This window comes from Tenrec ecaudatus, chromosome 12 (assembly GCF_050624435.1).
Source record: "Tenrec ecaudatus isolate mTenEca1 chromosome 12, mTenEca1.hap1, whole genome shotgun sequence".
NCBI classification, from domain to species: Eukaryota; Metazoa; Chordata; class Mammalia; order Afrosoricida; family Tenrecidae; genus Tenrec; species Tenrec ecaudatus.
In genome coordinates, this window is record NC_134541.1 from 21022319 (window position 1) to 21048524 (window position 26206).

At 43.6% G+C, this 26206-nt stretch overlaps 1 protein-coding gene across 3 annotated transcripts in view; it reads left to right on the plus strand.

Moving 5' to 3' along the window:
- ZHX3 (zinc fingers and homeoboxes 3) overlaps positions 1 to 26206 on the plus strand; it is a 161264-nt gene that overhangs the window by 83815 nt on the left and 51243 nt on the right. For all 3 annotated transcript variants that reach the window (XM_075528745.1, XM_075528743.1, XM_075528744.1), the window contains exon 2: positions 1912 to 2000. The gene's annotated coding sequence lies outside the window, so the exon portion shown is untranslated. The remainder of the gene's footprint in view (positions 1 to 1911; positions 2001 to 26206) is intronic.

Sequence of the window (26206 nt, forward strand, 5' to 3'; positions counted from 1 at the left end):
AGTCCCATTGAGCAGACCTTGTGCAAAAGCTCAAAAACTATAGTTGCTTATTTTTGTCACAGGCCTGTTTAATGGTCTTCTTTGAAAGAGGAACTTAGGCTCGCATATGACAAACGATCTGAGATTGAGCCTCCTGCTCAGAAAGGAAGAAGTGCTTGCTTTGCAGCACATACACTAAAGTCAGAAGGGCTTGATGCCTCTACCCAGGGTCAGCGCTGTACCCCCGTGGAATCGGTTCTCCAGTGGATTAATTTATGCTCATTGTCATGTCCCTCCCACTCACTTCACCTTAGGACCCAAAATATGCTATCCAGGCAGCCAGTGGGGAGCAAACAAAGCTAACCGGCCTCGGGCAGATTGAACCCAGAGCTTTGACGTCATTGTCTCATGTCCCTGACCCTGAATGAGGGGGGGAATCCATATCTTGCTTGGGTTAAGGCTCTGCAAGTTTGCCAGGAATCAACGGACTCAACTGAAGCACTGGGTGAATGCGAGTGCTCAGCGTAAGATATTGTGTCCGACTTCCAGAAAATTCAAAGGATTTCCTTATTGTTGTGTCCACCTTTGAAACATTTTTTAATGTGGATAATTAGAAGTCACATTTTTCAACAAATTAATAATTGGGAAAATTTCCCCACAAGATAGAACTGAACGTGATACTGAACGATTGCAACTCCGGGGGAGGGGGGGCAGGCGGTAGGAGAAAGTGAACAAGGCGGATGGCACTGGTGCTTACTGCACAATTGTGTTTGTCCAGGGACCACTGCCTGGGGAAAGCAGCTTAATACACAGTGTGTTTCCTTGGACAATTCTCTGTCTTTTTTCTATGCTTATCTTGGCAATTTAAATGAAAAGATCTACCTAATAGACTTGCTGTAAGGATTGGACCAGCTAATATAGTTAAAGCTATATATCAAAACATGAAACCCACTGCCACGGAGTCAATTACGACTCAGTGACCAGTGGGTAAGACAAAGGAACTGTCCCTACAGGTTTACAAGGCGACCTCAGCTTTCTCCTGTGAAGCTCAGTACATGAGCACTTCACCACCGGCCTCCTCAAACAAGACACGGGTGGCTGTCAAAGACATGAACGTGCCCGTGTTAAGATACCGAGCTATTGTGCTGAGAGATGCTCTTTTGACGTGCAACCTGGTTGCAATCTGTGGCAGCGCATTTTCGTTTCTGGCATGCTGATGCCTGGGCGTTGTTTGCCTCAGGCACTGAGCTCATGAATTTGAAGCTCAGAGGCCTCCCTGAATGCCCACTTTGGGGCCATTTGACTATTAATGGGCATCTGCACCAAAGTGAATGCTTTAGGGAGAGAAGATGATGAGCTGACAAGCAGCGATTTTGTTCACCTACTTCCCATGTTATTTTAAGATACTGTGAAGCATCTCTGTTGAAACCTGGAACAACTTAGGGAGCGGGGGGTGGGGAGGAGGGTCAGAAACAAAGAGGAAGACATTGTTTTCTAGCCAGAACCAAATTTTGTCCTCTAGAATCTATATCAGGGAACTCTCAGGCCTTTGAGTGAAGACCATCAGAAAATCATTGCAGGGTTGTGCGTCACTGAGTTGTATCATTTCTACGCAGCTACATGCACTCGAGCAGAAGAGCAGGTGGCAGCTCTGATGGACAGAGTTGTCAGGATGAAAGCTGGTAATGTTCACTTTGCTCTGCTCTTTTACCAGAGACAAGTGAGTTTGACTGACTTCCGCGTATAGATTCCAATATATGTGGGCATTTTTAATGGATTTAAATTGTTTGTCTTATATCTCCTTTCATTTTCTCACACAGTTTCTGTACAGTTCTGGTAAAAAATTAGGAGATTGAAGAGCTTGGATAATTCAGCTTTCTAGAATATGTTTTCTCTCTTCTCACAAAGTGACAATACGCTGTTCTCTTATAGGACTGAATTGCTACTGCCGAAGCAGCAAACATCTAACGATGCCTTCAAGGCCGCATAAAGCGAAGGGAGAGACTGGAGAAAATAATGAAGTAAGGAAAGCATTATCTAAGTAAATAATGTGGTTTTGGATTTTTAAACGTTTATCGGTGCATCAGTTACCACAGCTTTGTAGTGCTTACGTCTTATTAACTGCTTAGTTTTCTTCCATTTTTATTGCTTAGTTCTTTGATCAGCAATTCTTTATGATTAATCTAAAAATTAGTATTGAATATACAATTTAGGCAGTGTCTTAGATTGGTTGTAATTTGATAGGAGCCAGTTATACCTTGGATTGGCCACTGTATATTATTGTAAAAATAGATTTGTGTGTAATGTCTCTCTGATTTTCAGGTTGAGCCCAAGAACTAGCTTTTATCCTGAGTACAAAGCTTATACTTGTGCATTTTTTAACTGTTGACGTGGAAACTAGAAAAAGTTTGAATGCCAATTATTTCAGCCATATTCTCAGGTGAAAGAGGTATGGCACTGCTCTGTGGAATGGGGATTTTTTTTTAAAGTACCGATGTAATCCAGAAGACAGAGTACACTAACAAATAATACAAATATTCATAGTCTTAGCTTTATGGAATAGATATGCCCTAGTAAACATTTTTCCCCAAAACTTTTTTATTGGGAGATAATACAGATAACCTACCGTTTCATAGTACAGTCACATCAAGCAGTATTGTACAGCTGCCCCACATCAGTTTCAAAATATTCTCTCCCTTCTTGAACTCCTTGACGCCAGCTCTCTCTTACTCCCTGATCTCACTGTACCTTCCTCCCGCGCCACCCCAAACCCTTGTTCTACTGCTGTCTCTAGAGGTTCATCAATCCCGTGTTTTATATTTTGCAAAACAGAAACACATAGCAAGCGTTCACAAGCGCCACCCCCAATGACAACACACATCTGAGATAAACCCCAATGTGAACCAACAGACAACAACAAAATACAGAAAATGTTGAAAACCAGATCAGGCCCTACATGCATGAGAGGGGGATCAACTCTCAAGGTTGTAACCGTTCAAGTCAGAGTTCTCATTTTGATCTTCTGTGGGCATCTCTCCAGTGCACTCTGTTTGGTAACCAGGTTCTTCCCATCCCTCTATTATGGCTACAGGGAACTCACTGGAAGCTTATTTTCTATGTGGACCTCGCGTATGTATCTTGGGCGCTGTCATCCATAGCATTCTGGAAACCAGAATCTCAGCTGAGGCTCTGACACTATCCCCTCCTTCCGTTTCAGATATGATTTACAAACCTTTGGTCACAGACGTTGGTGTGCTTCTTCCCTGTGGACTTAGTTGACATCTCACTTAGATGGCTACCTGCCCTAGTAAACTTTAAAAAATAAGTTACACCTTAAATTATGAAGTTGACCCTTCTTCTCCAGTATGCTCAGTAGAAATGTTTTGTAAAGAAGGGGGAAGAAATGGAGTCGTCGGTGGTCTGTGACGCGGGGGCTTCAGTGCCACAGCGTCCTAACTTAGACAACAGCATGGTCACATCTCTCTTCTCCACACGTGGGGGACCATCGGCCCCTGGAACGTTCTCCACAATTGTAGACCTTCCTACCTCATGTCTCTCCTGTCTTTCTGCAGCAGGTTGCAGCAGGACTACACAGCGGGTTACGCATTGGGCTGTAACCACGATGTCAGCAGTTCAGAACCGTGGGAGAACGATGAGGTTGTCTACCATAAAGATTTACGGTTTCGGAAACCCAAAGGGACAGTCCCACTCTGCCCTTTAGGGTCCATATGGGTGGATGTGAGTTTTGTTTGTTTGGAAACTAAAAATGTGATAAGACAAGTTTAATTGCAAGCAAACAAAACTGGCTAGTACTTGCCCTCACACTGGTTCCGCTTCAGCCACATTGGGTACCCTGCTGTTCTTCAGTCAACCCAGAAATGCGTCTGCCTCCAGGCTCTACCAGATGCTCTTTCTACCATATGCTTTCTACCGTATGCTCTTTCCAGAGAGCTCCCTGGGTCCTGCCTTCATTCTCCTTCAGGTTTCTGTTTTAAGGTGACTTTACCTGTTTCAAGATGCTTCCCGTGACACCCTCAGTTAAAAGCGACACCCTATTACACTCTGGGGTTTCATCTCTCTACCTGCTTTATTTTCTCCATTGCGCTTATCACCAGTGGACGGCTACAGATGCGAATGTTGAAGCCGCCTGTCGTCCTGCGCTCCTGCCACACATCCCAGCACATAAACTCCATGAAGGCAGGAGCTTCACTGTTGCCACTGTATCCCCCAGAGCTAGTGCAGTTCTGGGGGGTAGAAGCCAAGAAAGAACGGATGAATGAAACATGCTTATGTTTGGAGGACGGTCATGTGATTAGATGGAAAATGAGTGGAGTTAATCGGCGAAAATTTTGTGGAGAAGGTGTCTTTTTTAATTATTAAATTCTTTTACTGGGGGCTCTTACAGCTCTCATCACAATCCATACCTTCATCCATTGTATCAAGCACATTTGTACATATGTTGCCTTCATCATTTTTAAAGCATTTTCTTTCTGCTTGAGCCTTCGATATCAGCTCCTCATTTTTCCCTCCCTCGTGAGCCCTTGATAAATTATAGATTATTATTTTCATATCTTACATTGTCTGCTGTCTCCTCTCACCCACTTTTCTGTTGTTCCGCCCCCTGTGAGGGGGCTTTATGTTGACTCTTGTGATCGATTGCCCTCCTCCCACCCCCACCCCATCTGCCCAGAGGTTTCTTAAAGTGCATATCTAAAAGTCTAATGAGCAGGAAGATGTAGAAGTCATTATCAAAAATACCAGTTTTTGCTAGAAGGTGATTTTGAATCTCTTCAGGAACATCAGTGGCCAAACAGATGTTGATATAAAAAAAAAACCCACATAAAATATTCCTTACATGGAAAGGTCTAGGAAAGTTCTGAGTGGGAGGGGATGAGGAAGAAAGAAAACGATCAATGGGTTCAGCTAGAAGGTGGCTTGAAAGAGGCAGTTAGTGGTCATAAGAGATGGCAACAGGTGGGCTTTCGCATGGGTGCCCGTGGGGGATAGGAGGCGAACATTGCATATGGTGGCTGGAGATTGCAATGGTGGAAACTTAATGGGAAAGGAGGATCACCAGGGATTTCTGGTTAGTCTCTATTCTACCACCTGAGCCCTCTGCCTTAGCTCCACTTTACCTCTTTTCTCCCACTGCACTCCGACCTATCAAGTACCATGGTTTATTTAGTCTAAATACTGTGGGGTTTTTTTTAATTTCACCTTTGAAATTTCTAAAAATTAAGCTTTCACTTTTGAGGGCATGTGCTCATTGACTCAGTAATTTCATCCTGGGAGTTTATCTTAACATGTAACCTTATATAGGTATACTGACTCTTATGAACTATTTTTTGTCTGGTGTTTCACATTTACAACAATAATAAAAATCCATCCAACCGTTCTGTGTATTTACAACATATATCTGGCAATAACAGACACCAAGATGTCAGGTGAGAGTAAGCTGGCGGTGATGGTTAAAGAGTGTGTCAACAGGACTTGGTCCTGACTCTCAGCAGTTTGACAGTGATGTAATGATGTAGCCATCCTGTTTTCACATAATGCTGATTTTGCTAACACTCTGGTCTTTGGAACCTAACCAGGTCAATTAGTGAGGAACGGATGTATGTAGATAATCTAGTACCACCTCAGCCTTCATTAAACCCTTAAGCCAACAGCACCTAGAGAATAATTACCTCTGACTCCGTAATTTTTGTTGTGACTGTGGGTCATGTCCCCTCTACCTGCTCAGGCGTTAACTGCCCGTTTCTTATTAGCCTAAGCTGCAGTGGACTGGAGACATTCATTTATACGGCTTCTAACTACATGTCTTCTCAGATTTCTGCTTTTGAACTTTATAGCACTCTTTCTCTTACTGTTTGCAAATATCATGAGTAATTACCCTTTTTGAATGACATATTTTAGAGATTAGATTACTTTATAGCAGTGTTGTTTCTATTTGTACATTGGAATCATCCCAGGAGCTTTATAAAATACTACTGCCTGGTTTTACCCTGCAGATACTAAGGCGGTTTGTCTGATGTGACGCTTGGATATTGACAATATTTAAAAGTTTCCCAGGTTGCTAAAACACTGAGGAAATCAGATGGTGCCAGGCTGTCAAACAAATAGCATCTGGGATCTTAAAACAAGCAGCCAGCTAAGCTAAGTGAAGTATCAGTGAAGTTTGCACTGAAGGAGCACTCCGGTCTGTGGGATCCAAGGATTGTAAATAATAAAATCTGTGAGAAGAGGAAGGAATTGTATGAGAGCTTAAATTCTAAGCCCCTGTTTTGCAGAAGGCAATGGATGACAGTCAAAGCCCCAAATTTATCTGCAAACTCCCCATGTGGCTTAAGCCTCTCTTAAATTCCTTCTGGCCACCAGCCAGGAATGTGAACATTGTAGGCCCCAGAGAATGCATTGGAAAGTAATTACCTCTACCGCCCTGACCAGCTTAGGGAGGGGCAGTGTCTCTTGGGCACTTGCTTGGGTTGTGTGCTTGATGGAGATCACCATACTGGGGGGGGTGGGGGGCGTCACATAGTTATAACTAATTCCCCAACTGCCTTAAGGAGACTCCTGGACAAATCTTGTAAGCAACATTTGTGTCCCAATCAGGGCCCCATTCCTGCTCTGGCAATCCCACCTATAAGTATGATGTATGGATCTGCCTCCAACCATGCATTTGTGACAGTTTTCCTTAACCTCCCACGCCCCTTTCAAAGATCTGGATGTCAGCAAACCATGCTGATGGTATCCCTCATTATATGTCCTAATATGTCTTTGTCCCATGTAACATTTACCAAATGTTCTCTTAATAAGTAGTTAAAGCTTCCCAGGTGATTTTCATATGTGGTTAAATTTGAGTACCCCAAATGCTATTGGTTGGAGTGATATGACATATGTATTAAATCCCAACTAATAATAATTTTTTAACTATTAATTTTTCTATGTTGGTCACTACTTTGGGCACTTTAAGCTCATCATAACTGTTTAAATGATTCCTTTGTAACTATACAATAGTGTTCTATATAAACATGATATTTTGTCTCTGCCTTTACAATATTTGTATCTTTTTTTTCATATTGTTTAGTATTGGAGGGGATTTCTAATAGCATATTAAATAACAGTGGTGATAGACTGCTCCCTCCTTTTTTGCTTATTTTAAGGATTTCATGGATCATTTTTATTCCCTTATAGCATAATGTTGACATTTGATGTTAAATATATCCTCTAAGAAGGGAAAGAAGGTATACCTTTATTATGATTATTAGAATTTTAAAATTAACAATGGATATGAGGTTTTAGCAAGTGAAATTTTGGTATCCACTGACAAGACAATTAAAATTTTAATCTACTCCAAGATTCTATTACTACTTCTTTCTTTTAAACTTTGGAACATGAATTCTGAATAAGGGCTGTGTATAATTCTCTCTATTCATTATCTTTAGCCAGTGTAATATCAGGCTAATAGAATGAACTAGATAACTTACATCTTGACCTATGTTTAAGCATAATTTCTATAATGTGAATTAATTGTTTTCTGGCGAATTTGAGACGCTAGCTATCTTTTAAGGAATATATTTTAAAAATATATTTAAAGATGCTACTTAATTAGGTATTTTATTTTTGTTATTAGAATTTTACATTTAGTAAAAAATACATCTCTACCTTATCCAAATTTATTAGTAAATGCATAGTTTACTACTTTTATGTCTTAATTTCTCAATTTTGTACATATCTTTATTTCATAATTGAATTGACTACTTGTATTCATGAACGCCTTTCGTTGAAATGTAAAACTTTTTAAGTACAAAAGGGCAGAGTGAAAGTCAGTTTTCCATTCACTCCTGTTCCCGGGCCAACGCATTCCCTCTCGTCGGCAGCTGCTCTGGCCAGTTTCATAGCGATCTTTCCAAAGTATTTTGTTTTTCACTTTGAAACCCTAATTTCCTTCTCTCCTTATTTTCCTCGTAGTTATGTATTAAGTGGGTTTTCTTTTACACAAAACACGCAAAGCAGTGCGTGTCCTTGAAGTGCTGCTTTTCATAGTCTTCAGATGGCTTGTGTGTTCTGTTTTTATTTTCTAGCTTGCAGTTCTTTCCGAACTTTTCTCTTGTTAGAAAAATATGCTGGGGCTTCTTCACAAAGTCCCTGGGAAAAAAACGCACTCTTTTAATTCCTTTTTTCCCCACGAACTTTTTGCAGCCCCCTCTATTGCATTGTTTCAGAACCGTGAGGGTGTCGTGGTTAGGCTGTGACCCCCAAGGTCAGCATTTTGAAACCAGGAACTGCTCTTCAGGGGAAGGACAGGGCTTTCTACTCCTGTTCACAGTTAGAGTCTTGGAAAAATCTGCAGGGGCAGTTCCACCCTGTCCTATAGAATCGCTGGGAGCAACTGGTATTGGTTTCGGTATCGAGTTTATGGCAGTGAATTTGTTCTGTATTGTTTGGGTTTTTGTTTAACTTAGATTCCAGAGTTTAGGTGGGGATTTATACTCTTTACTTTATGGGTGCTCTTATATTTAGGAGCCCTAGTGGCAGAGTGGCTAAAATACACAGCTGCTAACCAAAAGGTCCATGGTTCAAACCCAGCAGCTGGTCTCCAGGGGTGAAATGTGGCAGTGTGCTTCTGTAAAGATGTACAGCCCTGGGGGCCTATAGAGCAGTTCGGCTCCAAGCTATAGGGTCATTATTTGTTGTGTTCTGCTCTTTAGTTTTTATATCTCCTAAATGTCTCTTTACTATACCTCATATTTTATGAAATATTGTTGGTGCTCTGTAGCCTTTAAGCAAGGTTTAAAGATGACTAATTCTCTTAGTGCTAAAAGTTAACATTTGTTTCTATATTTATAGATATCAAAGCAAAATCAGGAACTCCCTTTCTATATAAGGAGATGTGTTTGCTCCTTCATTTGGCATCCACTCTGACTATTTATCTGTCCCCACGCTAAGTTATTTTTCCTTGCACGTTTTACATTTGATGTTTGCAGTGTTCCAGTTCTTCTGCACCTCTGTGTGATCGCTGTGCTCTTGTTGGTTCAGGCAGTGAACAGCCATGGCGCCCGCACCCTGGGTCAGAGAGTAGACGGGAGAAGGCCAGGCTAATTCTGTCCCAGCCGTCAGAGCCTCCTCCTGATTGAGCAGGCAGCGTGGCAGACAAACCAACAGTGATGGAGACGTGTGTGTCCGGTGAGCTGGAGACACAGAGGGCGGAGGAGGTGGTAACTGGGAGCCAGTGAAGGCATCTGGTGCTGAGTACTGTACCCAGAGTGCTTTGTGAGAGATGGCTTAAACCAGTGGTTCCCAACCTTCCTCATCCGCCACCCTTTCATACAGTTCCTCATGTGGTGGTGACCCCCCCCAACCATAAAATTATTTTCTTTGCTACTTCATCACTGTCATTTTGCTACTGTTATGAATCGGACCACCCCTGTGAAAGGGTCGTTCAACCCCCTCCCCCCCCCCCCAAGGAGTCTTTACCCACAGGCTGAGAACCGCTAGCGTAAACCCTGTCGGCCTCAGGAGAGACAAGTGCCTCACCTCTTCTCGGGAGTGGCTGCAGAGAGACTAGGTAAGGGGGTGTGAGGGCCAGAAGACATGACTGCAGCTGTCCGGTTATATCCATCCTGTGGGCCGCACAACAAAGGTTTTAGGTTCTTGGATGGTAACTCGGGCTTTTGTGCGAAGCCTGGACTGCAAGGGGGCGGATGGGGACGTGGCTCTGGCAGTCATCAGGTGAGAGGTGAGAGCTTGCACAGGGAGGTAGAGGGGACCGTGAGAAAGGAAGAATTGCTTTGAGGCCGAACCTAAGGCCTGGCTTGGGAGGAATGAGAGTTAGAGGCTGACTTGGCGAGGGCTTTGTCTGGCTGTTTGAGGGGAGAGGACACTATTTGGTAGAACTGTTGACCAACTAATGACTGGGGATGTGAGAGGATGGGGTCACTCATTTAGAGAGAGGCAGAAGAGTGTTGGGGGGGGGGACTTGTGCACTTTGAGAAACCTGCAAGTTATCTAGGAAAATAGGTCTCCTAGCCGTTGGAAATAGGAGCCAGAAACTCAGGTGAGAGGTAAGGGCTGCTCATAAGGTGAGACTCACTTGTTTGAAAGAGCATTTAGAAGGCATAGAGTAGACAGAATATCACCCCAGGTTGAGCATACCGACAGAAATGCAAAACACTGAAGATAAGCATTTGGCCAAGACTAGTGTGTATGTGCAGGAAGCAGAAATGTCCTGAGCATCGTCAGCGGTGTCCTGCATGGGTGGTGGGGGCTCTTTTCAGTGGCTTACTTAGCTTCTCAACAGCCTTGTGTAGGTAAAGTTTGTTACTCTATTCCCTCCTCCTTTTAAAAATAATTTTTCATTGTGAATTAGGTAGTTTACATTTCAGATCATCGATTTTATATCCAACAGTTGAAACTACTTAGCAAACCAGCCCCCTCAACTGAACCTACTCCTTCCCACCATGTTGATTTCTCTCTCTCTCTCTCTCTCTGATTCTTATCTTACTCTTTATCCAAGTTCAAACCTGTCATCCCTCCAGTTCATTGTTCCCCTCCTTTGCCTTCCCCTCTACCCCTTAGTAGCTTCCAAAATCTGATCCCTTTGGTATGAAAGTGTTTGTTCCATTTCCTTCTTGACAGAAGTCTCATACGAGATCTGTCCTTTTGTGATCAACTAATTTCACACAGCAAAGTGTTGTCTAGCTTGGTCCATTGCTTTTCAGCGATGCTTAGTTTTCCATTGTACGTGTAGATGTATGTGGGCAGGCATAGATGCAGACATGTGAGAATAGAGAGAGGTATTTAGGTGTGTGTATCGATACGGAATATGTGGGCAGGCACATGTGGTCATTGAAGACATGACTACAGACACTCCTCACACAAATGAAATACTTTCTGTGATTGCCTTTCTTGGTTTGCAGGCTTCGGACCATACTGTCCTGGGGGAACTCAGTCCGTTGTCATGACATAGTTAACAAAGTCCATGTTCTGCATCCTCGTGAAGTAAGGAGTGTGTGGGGTCACAAAAGCTGGGAGTGGCCATCTCTGATCCAACCATTGGTCACTACTTGTCAGGAATAATTCCAGAGAGCCACAAGTGTACAAGGCGGACAGCTGACACGGGCCCTAACTTCAACCACCCTGAGAGCAGGAGAAAGAGTGGGTGTCTGGCTGATGCTGGACCTGTGGGGGAGCCCAAAGATGGTTCCAGTTAGAATTGAGAAACAAAGACCAATGCTCAAATTCTTAAAAAAAAAAAAAAAAAAAGGAAAATGTTCAAGCCTACTAGACCGTCTGCAACCAGAGAACTCTGTGAGACTAGCTTCCCCCTAACACACTCTTTAACAATATCAGGAACTAAACTATCCTGACACCACCCTTGTAGCCAAAAGCAAAACGACATGCAAAATAAGGGACATTTTCCATTAGACTGATGCTCTACTAAAAAAGAAAACCAACCAATGGACCACCATCTTCATTTACCCAAATTGTCAACATTTAATGAAAGCAAAGCAGAGAAGATTCAGAGGCAGGGAGACTAGAGTAATGGAAATTGAATCATCAGACACAATCAAAGAAAGAAGGCTGACACAACGTTAAATGGTTGTCGATCAATTGTGGGGTTGTCCAACGGAAGCCTAATTTGCTGTATGCGTGTACTTGAGCACCCGACCTTGTTGTTCATTAGCATTGTCGCCCTTGGGTAGCGGTCGCGTCCTTGTATCTGCCGCATCCTTTTCTTGGGGCTCCGTTTACTCTGGTCATGCTGTGCTCACCACACCCACTCTTATTGCCACTTTCCTCGTCACCAAAAAGCAAGCAGGATCTGTGATCTAGGGTATCCTTCCCACTCCCCTTTTCCTTCCCCCTGGTAATCACCAGTGAACGTTGGTCTCTCTCTGTCTGTCTGTCCTCATAGGAAAAGGAGCCCAGGAGGCTTAGTGGTTGGTTAAGTGTTGAGCTGTTAATCACAAGATCGGTTGTTCAAACCTTCCAGCCACTCTATAGGAGAAAAGTGAGGCTGTCTGCTCCCGTAATGCACTGTCTTGGGAGCCTTCAGGAGTCCTTCTACGCTGTCCTGTTATCAGGTCACTTCATTGGAATTGACTGGGTGGCAGGGGTATCTTACAAAAGAAGGATAATAGCAGTATTTGTGCGGATCTGCTTGACTTATTTCACTGAGCATTATGCCTTTCAGGTCCACCCATGTTGTTATTTGTTTTACTGATTCATCATTGTTACTTATGGTTACATAGTATTGTGCAACTAAAAAGATGGTATTGTGTGTACGTGTATGTGTTAGACAGGGTTCTCTACAGAGATAAAACCAGATTGCCGATAATTATATATTCATGAAGATAGATATATAATGCAAGAAATGAACTGTTAAATGATATACAGATAGATAGATAAAGAATACAAGAAATGAACAGTTAAATTATAAAGCAGTACAAATGGCTCAGTGCAACTCACTCCCGGGAGAGAGTTGTGAGACACTGGCAGTCCTTCAAGTCTTGAGGGCCGCCAGGTAGTCCTCTGTAGAGAGATCTAGTCTATCCCGGCACAGGCAGCAAACAGCAAGGCAACTGTCAGTCCCCAGCTCCAGAGATGTAAATTTCAGTCGTGTGGTCTTAAAGGGACCTCAACTTACAGCGACACAGTCCGCAGGCTAGGCGTCCCACAGGTAGTGTAGCCTCTAAATTGATGCACAGAACAAGCAAGGCAGCCACACACTGGTCCGATGATCAAAGAGCAAGAGACAAGAAAGGCGAGGCTCGCTGAGCCATTTATCTCTCCGCCCTTCAATTAATCCCACATGTGTTTATCGGCCAGGCTAGCACAATAAACTATCTCAGTGTATTATGTATTACCATATTTTGTTTATTCGTGCATTTTATTCATGTTTGTTCATGGGCACTTGGGTTGTTTGCTTTTTGTGTTTTGCTCTCGTGAATAAGGTCGTGTGTCTGTGCGAAGGCTGGCTGCTCCAGCACAGAGCAACAGTCTCAGGAGCCACGCATGAGGCTACTGCGATTGGAGTTGACTTGATGGCAGTTGGGTTTTTTGTTTGTTTGATTTTGCTTTTTCGGGTATATGCCCCGGTGTGGAATTGCAGGAACATAGGGTAGTTTTTTTCTTTTTTAAACATTTTATTAGGGGCTCATACAACTGTTATCACAATCCATACATATACATACATCAATTGTATAAAGCACATGCGCACATTCCCTGCCCCAATCATTCTCAAAGCATTTGCTCTCCACTTAAGCCCTTTGCATCAGGTCCTCTTTTTTTTTTTCCCCTCTCTCCCCGCTCTCCCCTCCCTCATGTGCCCTTGGTAATTTATACATTGTTATTTTGTCATATCTTGCCCTATCTGGAGTCTCCCTCCCCCCCTTCTCTGCCGTCCATCTCCCAGGCATAGGGTAGTTTTATTGTTAATTTGTTTTGGATGTGCCATGCTGTTCTTCATCGTGAGTGTACTATTTGATAGTCCCACCAGCTGCATGTAAAGGCTTCAGTGCCCCCACATCCCTGCCCACATTCATTGTTAACTATTTTTGTGGAGTTTTTTGCTATCAGTGTCATTTAAACTAGGTGAGATTAACGCTCACTGTAGTTTTGATTTACAATAAGTCTGATGGGAGAATGGATTACACACAAGGCTGCAAACCAGAGGGTCCGCAGTTCAAAACCACCAGTCTCAGAAACCGACAGGGTCTTACAGGATCGCTATGAGCTGGAATCAACTCAATGGCCGTAAGAATGGTTAATAATCATGCTCATTCTCGCCCCAGCCCCAGCGTGCCTTGTCTCTGCACTTGATAATGTTACCGAAAAAATCAAAGTGACTCTGCTGGATCCCCTGTCATGTAACCTGCTTACTGAGTTTGTGTTTGTTTCTTTTTCTTCTACAGATTGCTTTCCTGTATCTTTAGATCATGTCTCTTTGGTTGCTAACTATGTCCGAGACCCTGGAAGTGTCTTCTTCTTTCAGATCTTTTCATTCTGCCAGTGGTTTTCTTTCTTTCTTTCTTTCTTTCTTTCTTTCTTTCTTTCTTTCTTTCTTTCTTTCTTTCTTTCTTTCTTTCTTTCTTTTTTATTAAATACTTCTATTGCGGGCTTTTACATCTCTTATCACAACCCATACCTTCATCCAGGTGTCAAGCACACTTGCACATATGCCGCCATCATCATTTTCAAAGCATTCTCTTCCCACTTGAGCCCCTGATATCAGCTCCCCATTTCTCCCCCCTCCCTCCCCCATCTGCCCTCCCTCATGAACCCTTGATAAGTTATAGATTATTTCTTCCATATCATTTTTGTCCTTTTTTATCGTTTTATTAGGGGCTCATACAACTCTTATCACAATCCATACACACATCAATTGTGTAAAGCACATTTGTATATTCATTGCCCTCATCATTCTCAAAACATCCGCTTTCCACCCAAGCCCCTGGCAGCTGCTGCTCATTTTTTCCCCTCCCTCCTCACTCCCCCTCCTTCATGAACCCTTGATAATTTACAAATTATTATTTTGTCATATCTTGCCCTGTCCGATGTTTCCTTTCACCCGCTTTTCTGTTGTCCATCCCCCAGGGAGGAAGTTATATGTAATCCTTGTAATCCAACCCACCCTCCCTCCACCCTCCCAGTATCACTACTTACACCACTGGAGGAATCATCTGCCCTGGATTCCCTGTTTCCAGTTCCTATCTGTACCAGTGTACATCCTCTAGTCTAACCAGATTTGTAAGGTAGAATTGGGATCATGATAGTGCAGGTGGGGGTGGAGGAAGCATTTAGGAACTAGAGGAAAGTTGTTTATCGCTACTACATGGTACCTTAACTGGCTCATCTCCTCCTCGAGACCGTTCTGTAAGGGGATGTCCAGTGGCCTACAAATGGGCTTTGGGTCTCCACTCCGTACTCCCCAGCCCCTCTCATTCACAGTGATATGATTTTTTTGTTCTGACGATGCTTGATACCTGATCCCTTCAATACTTCGTGATCACACAAGCTGGTGTGCTTCTTCCACGTGGGCTTTGTTGTTTCTGAGCTAGAAGGCTGCTTGTTTACCTTAACCTCCATGGAGGTAATCCCGAGTGTATCTTGGGGTAAATGTTAACTGTCAGAAACGGTAGCCCGGAGGCACACTTGGGATTATACTGCAGAGAAGTCCCTTAACAAAATTACTGACATAATTAGACTGCCAGGGATGTTAAACCCTTTAAGACCCCAGACGCTATATCTTTTGATAACCGGGCACCATCAGCTTCTTCACCACATTTGCTTATGCACCCGCTTTGTCTTCAGTGATTGTGTTGGGAAGGTGAGCATCATGGAATGCCAGTTTAATAGAACAAAGTGTTCTTGCATTGAGGGAGTACTTGAGTGGAGACCCAATGTCCATCTGCTACCTTAATAGTAAACCTATAAATATATGCACATAGATCGATTTCCCCATCCTCATATATAAATATATTTACATATGTACATGCCTTTATTTATTTAGACCTCTATAAATGCCCTTTGCCTCCTATCTGCCAGTGGTTTTCTTTTGTCATTTGAATCCTTTGTCCATTCAGCTTCCTCCAGAACTCTGATAAACAGATTGTGTCTCGCCTGCAATGATCATTTTCTCTTCTTGCATTTTGACAACAGCAGGGAACCAGGCTGCCTGGACTCAAATGCTGGGCTCCACCCACTACTCTCTGAGTAGCCTTGGGTGCATTCCTTAGGCTCCCTCTTCTTCCGTTGCCTCATTGGGAACTGGAGGTAATAACAGAAGCTACTGCCCGTGGTTGTGGTGAGGGTGAAATGAGATCCTGCATAGAAAATGCTTAGCAGGACCAGTGTTCAGCATTAACCTGTGCATACCTGTGTTAACTGTTCCTCTTGCCCGTGGCCTGCAAAACCACACCAAACTCACTGCCATTGAGTCAGTGCCTACAGGACAGGGTAGAACTGCCCCTGTGAGTTTCCACGGCTGTAACTCTTTGTGGGAGTAGAGAGTGCCATCGTTTTCCTATGAAGTGCCTGGTTGTTTCGAACTTCTGACCTTGTGGTTAGCAGCCCAACTTGTAGTAGGGGGAAATAGTTTACATTCTCCTCATTGTCGATTAGCTGTCTAATTGTCTAAGCCATATCAATAAGTGGTAAATTTAAAGACTATTGTAGCCTTACCAGGTGGACTATCAATAGACAAATCCTGGGAATCAGCATTCTCTTGCATTCTTAAGGAATACGGCAGTGAACAATTTCAACCTTGATCCATATGCAGTCTGACTGCAGCCCCACCTATGGATGTGTTTGGTTGGTGTCCTGAAGAACAGGCCAGAGATTGTGTTTCCATCTTACTCACCAGCTCCTCGGTCAGTTATTTTTGTAATTTCTCTTAGCTGTCCGATCATGTTATCTGTAAATAGTCCTTCTAACTTTCTTTGCAATCGAGTGAAACCTGTGCAAACTGGAACTTGATGGGGCTGCCTTTGTTTCCTGGTCTCGCAGGGTTTCCATCTTGGCAGGATGACATCACCACTTTTCTGTCCCTTCTTATTTAGTAGTAAATATCTGAGTTTCCCATCTCTGGCAGGTTTCTGCCTTACATGGGCTCCAGCTTTTGCAGATTTAACTGCATGTTCCATTCAGTTGTCTTGCTGCACGAATCTGAACTTCAGTATATTCAAGACGGTGAGGACATTAGCTCGGTCTCACCCCCAGCACCCACTCCCTCCATTTTCAACATCTGACTTAGAAGAGATGTACTCGGTCGTCTCAGTATTTATTTTCTCTTTATCTTGTTATTTTCTTTTATGAATGTTATCAAATGCCTTCTTATAACCATTGCCAAGGATTCTGGAGGTTTTTCTCACTTGCATTTTTATTTGGTGTTCTATTACTTAACTTCTTTATCTTGAGCCATCATTCCATTCTAGGTCCAATCCTTAATCAAGTTTTGACTTTTTTTCTTTTCATTGGATTTTTTTTGCCAGTAATTAAAAATTTTTAAATGTATACTCATTCAGAGTTATTATCTATAACAAGGTTCTTACTGGGATTTTAAAAGTATCATAATACCCTTTGTATAAAGTTCAAATAATGCAATTTTTATAAATTTAAGATAAAATCTGCCTCAACTTTCTCATGATTCATTTTCCAAAGAGTAATTAACGTTGGACTTAATGTGATGCTTTCCAGATTTTTTGTGTGTGTGCATATTTCTTTTTCTTCTTCGTCCTTCTTCATCCTTTCTCTCTTAAAAGTTTTAAACTAAAAAAATGAAATCATACTATTCACATAGACCTGTAACTATATTTTACATTTAGAAGTATATCATGGACATTTTCCTATGATTTTGCATATATATCCACCAGCTGCCGTGTACACCATAATGGGAAGTGATCAGAATTTATTTAGCCAGGTCCTTCTTATTGAATCTTTAAATTATTTCCAATGTTTTTGCTAGCATGACAGAATATATCCTGGTGCATATTTGTATAAAGGGGCTTAGAAAAATTTTTAAAAACTGGAATTGAAAGATAATGGAATTTCCCAGGAACTAGACTGCTAGAAATGGAACTGCAGATTAGTGGGTGATGAATGGGACAGAAGGTCGTAGGCAAATTTTTAAGCCCTTGTAGTTGCTTGCAAGATATGATGTGCTCATATGTACTGCACAGATTCACAGAGGTTCAACCAAAACCCCCTTCCCACAAGTGGATTCCAATCCACAACAAGCCCGGGTCACAGTAGAACTTCCCCTTCCGGTTTTGAGGCTGGAAATCTGTACAGAAACCTGCTGCCATACCTCTTCTGACAAACATCTTGTGAGTTCACAATGCCGACCTTTGGGTTCACAAACGAGCGTGTTAACGACTGCGTCACAAAGACTCCTCCCAAAGACATCAGTAGCCTGGAAAAGGAAAGAATCATCACACAAATTTAAGAAATTTGCCTGAAGTTTACGGAGGACCTAGGAGGTAAGCTCAGGGTCTCTGACCGTAGTGGTATTAAATGAGGAAAAAAGATTCAAGATGTGTTACTTATTTTTAAGTAGAAGAAAACTAAAGCTCACTGACTGTAAGTCAGTGCTTGAGCGGCAGATGGAAAGGAGAATCCCTAGTGAAGTCGTCTCTGAGAGGGTCTCTAAGGAGAGCAGGCCAGTTTGTGGATGAGGGAGCAGACTTTTAAGAAATCTCCCACAGAATTTGCACAATCTCAAAAATCTCTCAAAGTGTTTATTAACTATAAAGAAAAAAATAGTAACTTTACAGAGGAGAAATCCAGCAGAAACCACCTTACTTCGGTGATCAAGATCAATACCATCAATTATCAGACACACTGACATCATGAGCTCCTTAATGTGACACTTAGGAAAGACATTGACCTTCCATGACATTTTTGCCCAAAGTGCATAACCTCAGTCTAATTCTGAAAAAAGCCAGATGAGCTGAAACTGAGGGACATTCCACAGAATAACTGATCAGTACTTTAAAAGGTATCTGGGACATGGATGATGAGGAAAGACTCAGGGTCTGTCACAGACTACTGTGGAAGAATAAGGAGAAGTAACAGCCAAATACAATGGAACCTTGGGTAGAGTATGCAATAGAAACGGAAACGTTAAAACGAGTGGATTTGAGTAAGGTCTTTAGTTAAATGGCATTATAGCAGTGTTCGTATGCCGGTTCTGTTCAGTATGCTGTGCCCATAAGGCATTGACAGTAAGAGCCATGGTGGCCCTGTAGGTTAGGCGCTGGACTATTAGATGCAAGGTTAGCATTTCAAACCCACTAGCCTCTCCATGGGAGAAAGATGAGACTGTTCCCATGAAGATTTAATCTCAGAAACCCTATAAAAGGTCCCTAGAAGTTGGAATCAATTCTATAGCAATGGCCTTACTTTTTATTTTGGTTGGGGGTGCGGGCACGGATATTTGGAAACGCATTACTATTTTTGCCGGCCAACTTTTCTACGTCTAAAATTAGCTCAAAATAATTTTTAAAATTAAACTTTTATGACATTTTCCTTTAAAATATTTTTTCTGGTCTCCTCTCATTTTTCTTTTAAATAAAAAGTCACTGTGCGGTTAGAGAAAGTCTTGGTATTGGGTGGAAACTGGCTTGAAAAGAGGAAGGAAAGCTTCGCGGCATGCCCCCTTCTCTGAGTGGCGAAAGTTAATTATGATAGTCTACAATGGTGTCCCTAGACTTATTTTCTATTGTGTTAAATTCCTCAAGCTTCTGTAAAGGATAAGTAGTGAAAAGCCAAGCTAAAAAGTGATTTTCCTAAAGTTTGCAGAAGAACAAGTGAACAGAAACTTAGTCGATACAAGATGCTGCATTTAAGCAGTTAGGGGAGCAGGGAGTGTAATCCAAACCAGACTCACAGTTCCACAGAAGTTCTCAGAACCTAGCAGCACAGTGCTTGCTGCTGTAGCCTGAAGGTTGGTGCGTGGCATGAGCCAGCCAGACCTAAGCAGCCATACATAGGCAGAGGCAAACATAGATGAAGGGCCCTCCGCTGTCATTAGGAAGCGGCCAAGCTAAAGCTCTAGGAACTGACAAATTCCTTCAGTGCGGGTGTCATGTCATGTTCAGACGAAGAATCCCTGAGGGAGTGCAGGCTGGTGCCTGCATGGGGTCCCGAGGCCCCGGAGAGTGGACCAGCAGAGTGCACCTGGCTCTGATGGCCCACAGGTGTGGAGATGGGCACAGGCCCGGGGAAGGCACTCTCGCTGCTGCAGAGCTGGGCATGCTGGAGATTCAGGTAGGAAATCCTCTGAAGAGCTCAGCGTGTGCTCTCTGGCTAGGGATTCTGCTTCCCAGACCGCCGTGGCATGGAAGGACAGCCCTGCGTAGGTGACCGAGCACTGACGCTCCCAGAAAGCTCTGTTGCTCTGGTGTGCTGAGCAACCGGGAGGTCAGATGGAGCTGTGCCGTAGGGCTTCCTGGGCTGCCATCTCTATGGGCGCAGAAAACAGGCCTGTCCTCCTTTAGAGCCACTGCCCTTCTTTCACTTAGAAACGGCACCCTAGTGTCCCCAGGGCTCCGCCCCAAGCCCACTGCCATCAAGTCAGGCCCAACGCTTAGCTCCCTCGGTGGGGCTTCTGGGACTGTACCTCTTTCCGAGCGCACTCAGCCTCTTCCTCCTCCTGAGGGGGGTTTCTGCCACCAACCTGGCAGGGCCACAGCCTAGTTTCCCTCTTGTGAGTTTAGTTGGAAATTAGTCAATTTTGTCCTGCTCAATTAATAAATTAACTTAATGAACTGAAGCAAACAACCAAAAAAGCATCCTATATCTGAACATACTATGTTGGGTGATAGACCATTTACTTATTCAAAGCACAGATATTGTACAAGCCTGCGCATCATGTGGCAGGCACTCTAGGAGGCCCCGAGCCAGACAGTTCCAACCTACCCCCTCCCACCCCACGCACCCCCGGCGTTCCCAGACCGGGAGTGTTTGCCTGACCCAGAAACAGTCAGCCTATCCACCATACCCAGTGGTGCTTTGGCTAAAAAGACTTCATTTTTGCACCAGGTTACCGTATACTAATCGAATTTTAAAACTCATCACATAGATATTTTACTCTATGTTAACTTCCTTTCAATGTTGCTGAAAGGAAAGGGGGAATATGTTCCTGTGTGCTTGGTATGTTTATATAAATTAAAAACCAACAGCTTTTTATGGTGGTCTGGGTGAAAGTTTAGAGAGCAAATTCATTTTCCATCAACCATTTATACGTATTGTGTCTCATGATTTTGGTTGAAATACCCACACTATAAGCAGCGTGTGTCTCCCCCCCCCCCCTCCCCGGCTTCTTCCATTCTTGCCCATGCCTCCCTTCTGAGCTTCGTTTTTTTTGGCAAATGCTGCCCTTTTGGTCCTCGTGTAGTTGATCTTTCTGCAAAGTGGGTTACTTCCTGGTGCTATTGTTCACTTTATTGGTCCATTTGTTGTTCAGCTGAAAGTTGATCCCCAGGGAGTTCGCTCCCATGTTTAAAGGATCTCTAAAGGCCCCTAACTCAGGGATTCTACCAAGCTCTTATCAGACCAGTGAGTCTGACCTTCTCAATATTTTAAAATCCTCTTTTACATTAAAAAAGCGTTTTGTACATTGGGTGAAGGTTTACAGAACAAATCCATGTCCCATTGAACAGTTCATGCACGTGTGTTCACGGTGGTCACTAATTGTAGTCCCCACCGTGTGACCTGGCATTCCTCACTGCCTCTGCTTCCTGCTTCCATTCCTCCTCTCCTCGCCCTTCTGAGGTTGCCCGTGGGTACATGATTCTAAAGCGTGTGCACCTCCTTGTTACTGTTCTCCTTACTCCAAACCCACCCCACTGCCATTGAGTCCACGCTGAATCATGGCGACCCCCCCCCCCCCCGTGGGTTTCGGAGACTGTAACTGTAACCACTCACCATCCTTGGTTTCTATCTACTGTCTCATCTATTTGAGAGCATACCATATCCTCCATTTGGTGTTTGATTTATTTCACTGAGCCCAGTGTTTTCTAGGTTGATCCGTGCATCAAGCCTTTTTTAAAGTTAGGTGTCTACCACATTTTGTTTCTCCATGTATCTGTCGCTGTGCGTGTCAGTCGTTCCCACCGTGTGGCTATTTCAAGGAGTGCTGTTTCTGGCGGGGTTTCTTCTAGGTACATACCTAGGATTGAAGCTTCTGGGTCATAATGTCCAACTCTCTGAGGAATTTTCAAGGCATCTTCCACAGTCGCTGCACCATTGTCTTCCTTCTGTGGAGCTGCTGTAACAGATACCACAAGCAGACATGGACTCTCTGGCATTCCAAGGAGGCTAGAAGTTTGAACTCAGGAAGCCAGCTCCAGGGAATGGCTTTCTTTGTCACAGGCTCGGGGAGAAAATCCTTGTCTCCTTTCAGCAGTCTGGCTTGGTGTCCTTTGGACATCTCCATGCCTCTCAGTATCATCCGTCTTTCCTCGCAGAGGTTCCCAGCATAAGGACTCTGGGCTCCAAGGACATCCTCTGCTTGTGGTTCTTTCTTGGTGGTAATAGGTTCTTCTAATCTCTGCCCACTTGGTCAGTCTCTTTTTATATCTCAAAAGAGATTGACTCAAAATACAGCCTACTCCTGTTGATGGTTTCCAGCCTCTATTACCATAACTGCCACTAACCCTGACGAATTAGCATCATGTTGTTGTCAGATGCCATTGAGTCAGTTCTGAACTCATAGTGATGCTGGGTCCAACAGAACAAGACACAACCTGGTCCTGCGTCATCCTCACAGTTGTTATTTGAGGCCATTGTTGCAGCTATTGTGCCAATCTGTCTAAACAAGGGCCTCTTCCTTCTCGCTACCCCTCAGCTCTACCCAGCAAAATGCTGTTCTCCAGCGTCTGGTGTCTCCTGGTAACATGGCCAAAGGACATGGGACAAAGTTTCACCATCCTTGCCTTTAGTGAGCCTTCTGGCTGTACTTCTTCCAAGATAGATCTTTTTGCAGTTCACGGTACTTTCAAGGTTCTTCACTAGCACCGTAATTCAGACGCATCCCTTCTTCTTTGGTTTTCTGTATTCAGTGTCCAATGTTCACATGCATATGAGGTGATTGAAAGTGCTATGACTTAGGTCAGGCCCACGTTAGTCCTCAAAGAAACCTCTGCTCTTCAATACTCAAACGAGGTCTTGTGCAGTAGATTTGCCCAGTGCCCCACATCGTTTGTTCGCCTGACTGCTTCCTCAGTGAGCACTGACCGAGGATCCAAGCCAGACAAATTCCTTGACAACTTCAATCTCTTCTCCATTTATCATGATGATACCTCTTGGTCCAGTTGTGAGGGTTGTGGTCTTCTCTACATTGAGCTGTCATCCACACTGAAGGCGGCAATCCTTGATCTTCACCAGGAAGCGCTTCAATCCTCTTCACGCTCAGCAAGCCAGGTTGTGTCATCTGCATGCCCACGATTGTTAATAAACCTTCTCCCAATCCCGATACAGCATTCTGCTTCGTATAATCCAGCTTCTCTGATCACTTGCTCAGGTTTAATACGAATGGTGAGAGGATACGACCCTGTATCACACCTTCTTGATTATTTTAGACTATGCATTATTTCCTTGTTCTGGTCACGTAACTACTTCTTGATCCGTGTACAAATTCTGTATGCGCCTAATGAAGTGTTTTGGAATTCCCATTCTTCTCAAGGCTCTCCATAGTTTGTGAGCCACACAGCGAACTGTGTGGATCATTAACATCATGGAGATTAGGATTGTAACACATAGGATAATTACATCAGACCACAGAATGAAGAGTATATAATAAATATATATAATGCTGATAATAATGGCCTGGGTGAGTTCATACTCATATATGGATGATGCAATTCAATCCATAGCAATAAGTTTACGTGCCCTTCAGCACTGGGTTAGGGTTTTAGTTTTTCTACAACCTCACTAACCTTGTTGCTTTCTGTTTGTTTTCTCATTACCATTCTAATGGGAATGAGGTGCTATTTCGTTATGGTTTCATTTGCATCTCTCTAATGGCTAATGGAAGGAGCTTTGGTGGTACTGTGGGATAAATGTTGGGCTGCTAAGCGCAAGGTCTGAGGTTCAAATCCATCAACCCCTGTACAGAATAAAGAGCAGGCAGTCTGCTGCTCCTGTAAGCATTTACAGTCTCGGAAGCCCTTTGTAGGGTTGTTATGGGTCAGAATCAACTCGATGGCAGTGGCTTTGGTTTTTGGTAACAACTAATGAACAAGCTCTGGTGACCCAATGGCTAATCGCACATCTGTTAGCCAAGAGGTTCAGCAGTTTGAACCTACCAACTGCTCCACGGGGGAAAGAGGTGGCAGCCTGCTTCTGTCAAGCTGACAGCCTTGGAAACACTGTGGGGCAGTTCTACCCCGCCCTCCAGGTTTGCTGTGAATCAGTCTGCTCAGTGGCACCCAGCAACAGCTATGGCTAACGTGTTGAGCATCTTTTCATCTGCTTGTGGGTCATTTGAATCTCCTTTTTGGTGAAAGTCTGTTTAACTTTGTTTGTTTTTTTTTTTTTAATTGGGCTGTCTTTTTGTTAAGTTCTTGAGGGTTTTTTTTTTAAAAAAAACAAAAAAACAAGCATTTTAGATGTTAGGCCCTTATCTGATATATGGTTCCTGAAATTTTTCTCTCAATCTATAGGTTATCTTTTCATTTTGTTGATGGAGCGTTTGGCTCCTTTAGTCATGAAACCTGACCCATCTCACTGTTATTTCCTGCATACTGTGGTAAGGTGTAATGGGCTTGGTCCATGCCTAAGAAACATGTTTACCACGGCACAGCGAACTCTGAGAGTGCAGCGAGTCCAACTGGCAATCGCCAGAGGGAACCAGCCGTCCTTTGCCGCTGCATGGACATATCTCCCTCCCTCCAACCTCGGGGGTCCGATTTCAAGTTGTCACTCTGGTTGGTTCACTGCTTTGAAGTTACATTAACTCAGGCCTACCCCACGGTGAGTAGCTTTCGCTTGGCCCCTCCTCCAGAGGCTGCACCTCTTTGTTTTCGTGGAGAAGCATTTTCCTAATGTCCTCATGCTTTGAGGCGGCGAAACCATCACAGTCGCTCCGTTTTTAGCTTTCCTCTATGAGGAAGTCAATGGATAGATGATGAGAACTATTGACCAGGAAGAAAAAACATCAAGTTCTTTGTTGACAAGGCTCTCCTCTACTCGCCCAGGGAGTACGTGAATTGATTCAAGGCACTTCTGCCGAATGAAGCCCCGAGCGTTCCACCATCTGATCCTCCACAAATCCTGCGACCCAGTTTTGTCTGCCTTTCGTTATGCTCTAGGAGGCTGCCTGGACTGGGCTTTCTCTCGTTACCGAGCTGTCTTCCCCTTCTCTGCCTTCAAGTCCCAGTGCAGCCTCTCTCAGTCCCTGTTAGCAGTCCGTCACCGGGATGCCCGAGCCCTTTGTAGTTCCTCTCTGGGACACACACCACAGGCTTCTCCATGGGCCTCTGTCGGCAGGCTTTCTCCGTGTCTGAATGATCAGCTCCGCCAGGGTCAGGGACCTATGCCCTCATCTTTGTGATCTGTGACGATGTAGCAGAAAGAATTTTCTAACATTGATTGAGTACTTAGAATGTTCCAGCCACTGTCTAAACCCTGTCTATCTATCTGTCTCCATGTAACAGCAGCCTCCTGAGAGTAACACTTACCAGCCACATTTTCCAGATAAGTACAGAAAAATAAAGGATTGTGCTCAAAGGTAGTAGAGTTGGGATTTGAACCAGGCAACCAACTAGGGGTCAGGTCTTCCTAATTATTACTAAATAGAGGGAATGATATGCTATATGCTCCTGCTGTCCACTGTATGATTAGCATAATAAGAGTTAACATCTATTGAACGCCTGCTATGTGGCAGGCACTGGGTTAAGTGTTATTTTTTATTTTGCTTAATCCTCAGGAGCATCTTCTGAGGCCGATGCCGTTATTAGTAAACAAGTGAAGAAACCGGGATTCTGCGAGCTGGGGGCTAAGCCCCTTTTACTAGGTGGCTTGTGCCTGTGTTTATAGAGCAGATGGTGACTACGTCCCTGTGACTAACTAGAGACAGGACTTTGGAAGAAAACTAACATGGATCAAGTGCCTGCCTTTTTTCTTCCATAAGAAAATTGTTTCCAACATTTTAAGATAAAAAGTTTCAAATCTACTGAAGAATTTCCCAGCGGGCAGGCATACCCATAGCACCTGGTTTTGAGAGTTGACCCTGTACTTTCTTTTTTTTAAAAAAACATTTTATTAGGGGCTCATACAACTCTTATCACAATCCATACATATACTTACATCAATTGTATAAAGCACATCTGTACATTCTTTGCCCTAATCATTTTCTTTTTTTTTCTTTTTTTACATTTTATTAGGGGCTCATACAAATCTTATCACAATCCACACATATACAAACATCAATTGTATAAACCACATCCGTACATTCTTTGCCCTAATCACTCTCAAAGCATTTGCTCTCCACTTAAGCCCTCTGCATCAGGTCCTCTTTTTTTCCCCCTCCCTCCCTGCTCCCCCCTCCCTCATGAGCCCTTGATAATCCACAGATTGTTATTTTGTCATATCTTGCCCTATCCGGAGTCTCCCTTCCTCCCCCTTCTCTGCCGTCCATCTCCCAGGGAAGAGGTCACATGTGGATCCTTGTAATCAGTTCCCCCTTTCCAACCCACTCACCCTCCACTCTCCCAGCCTCGCC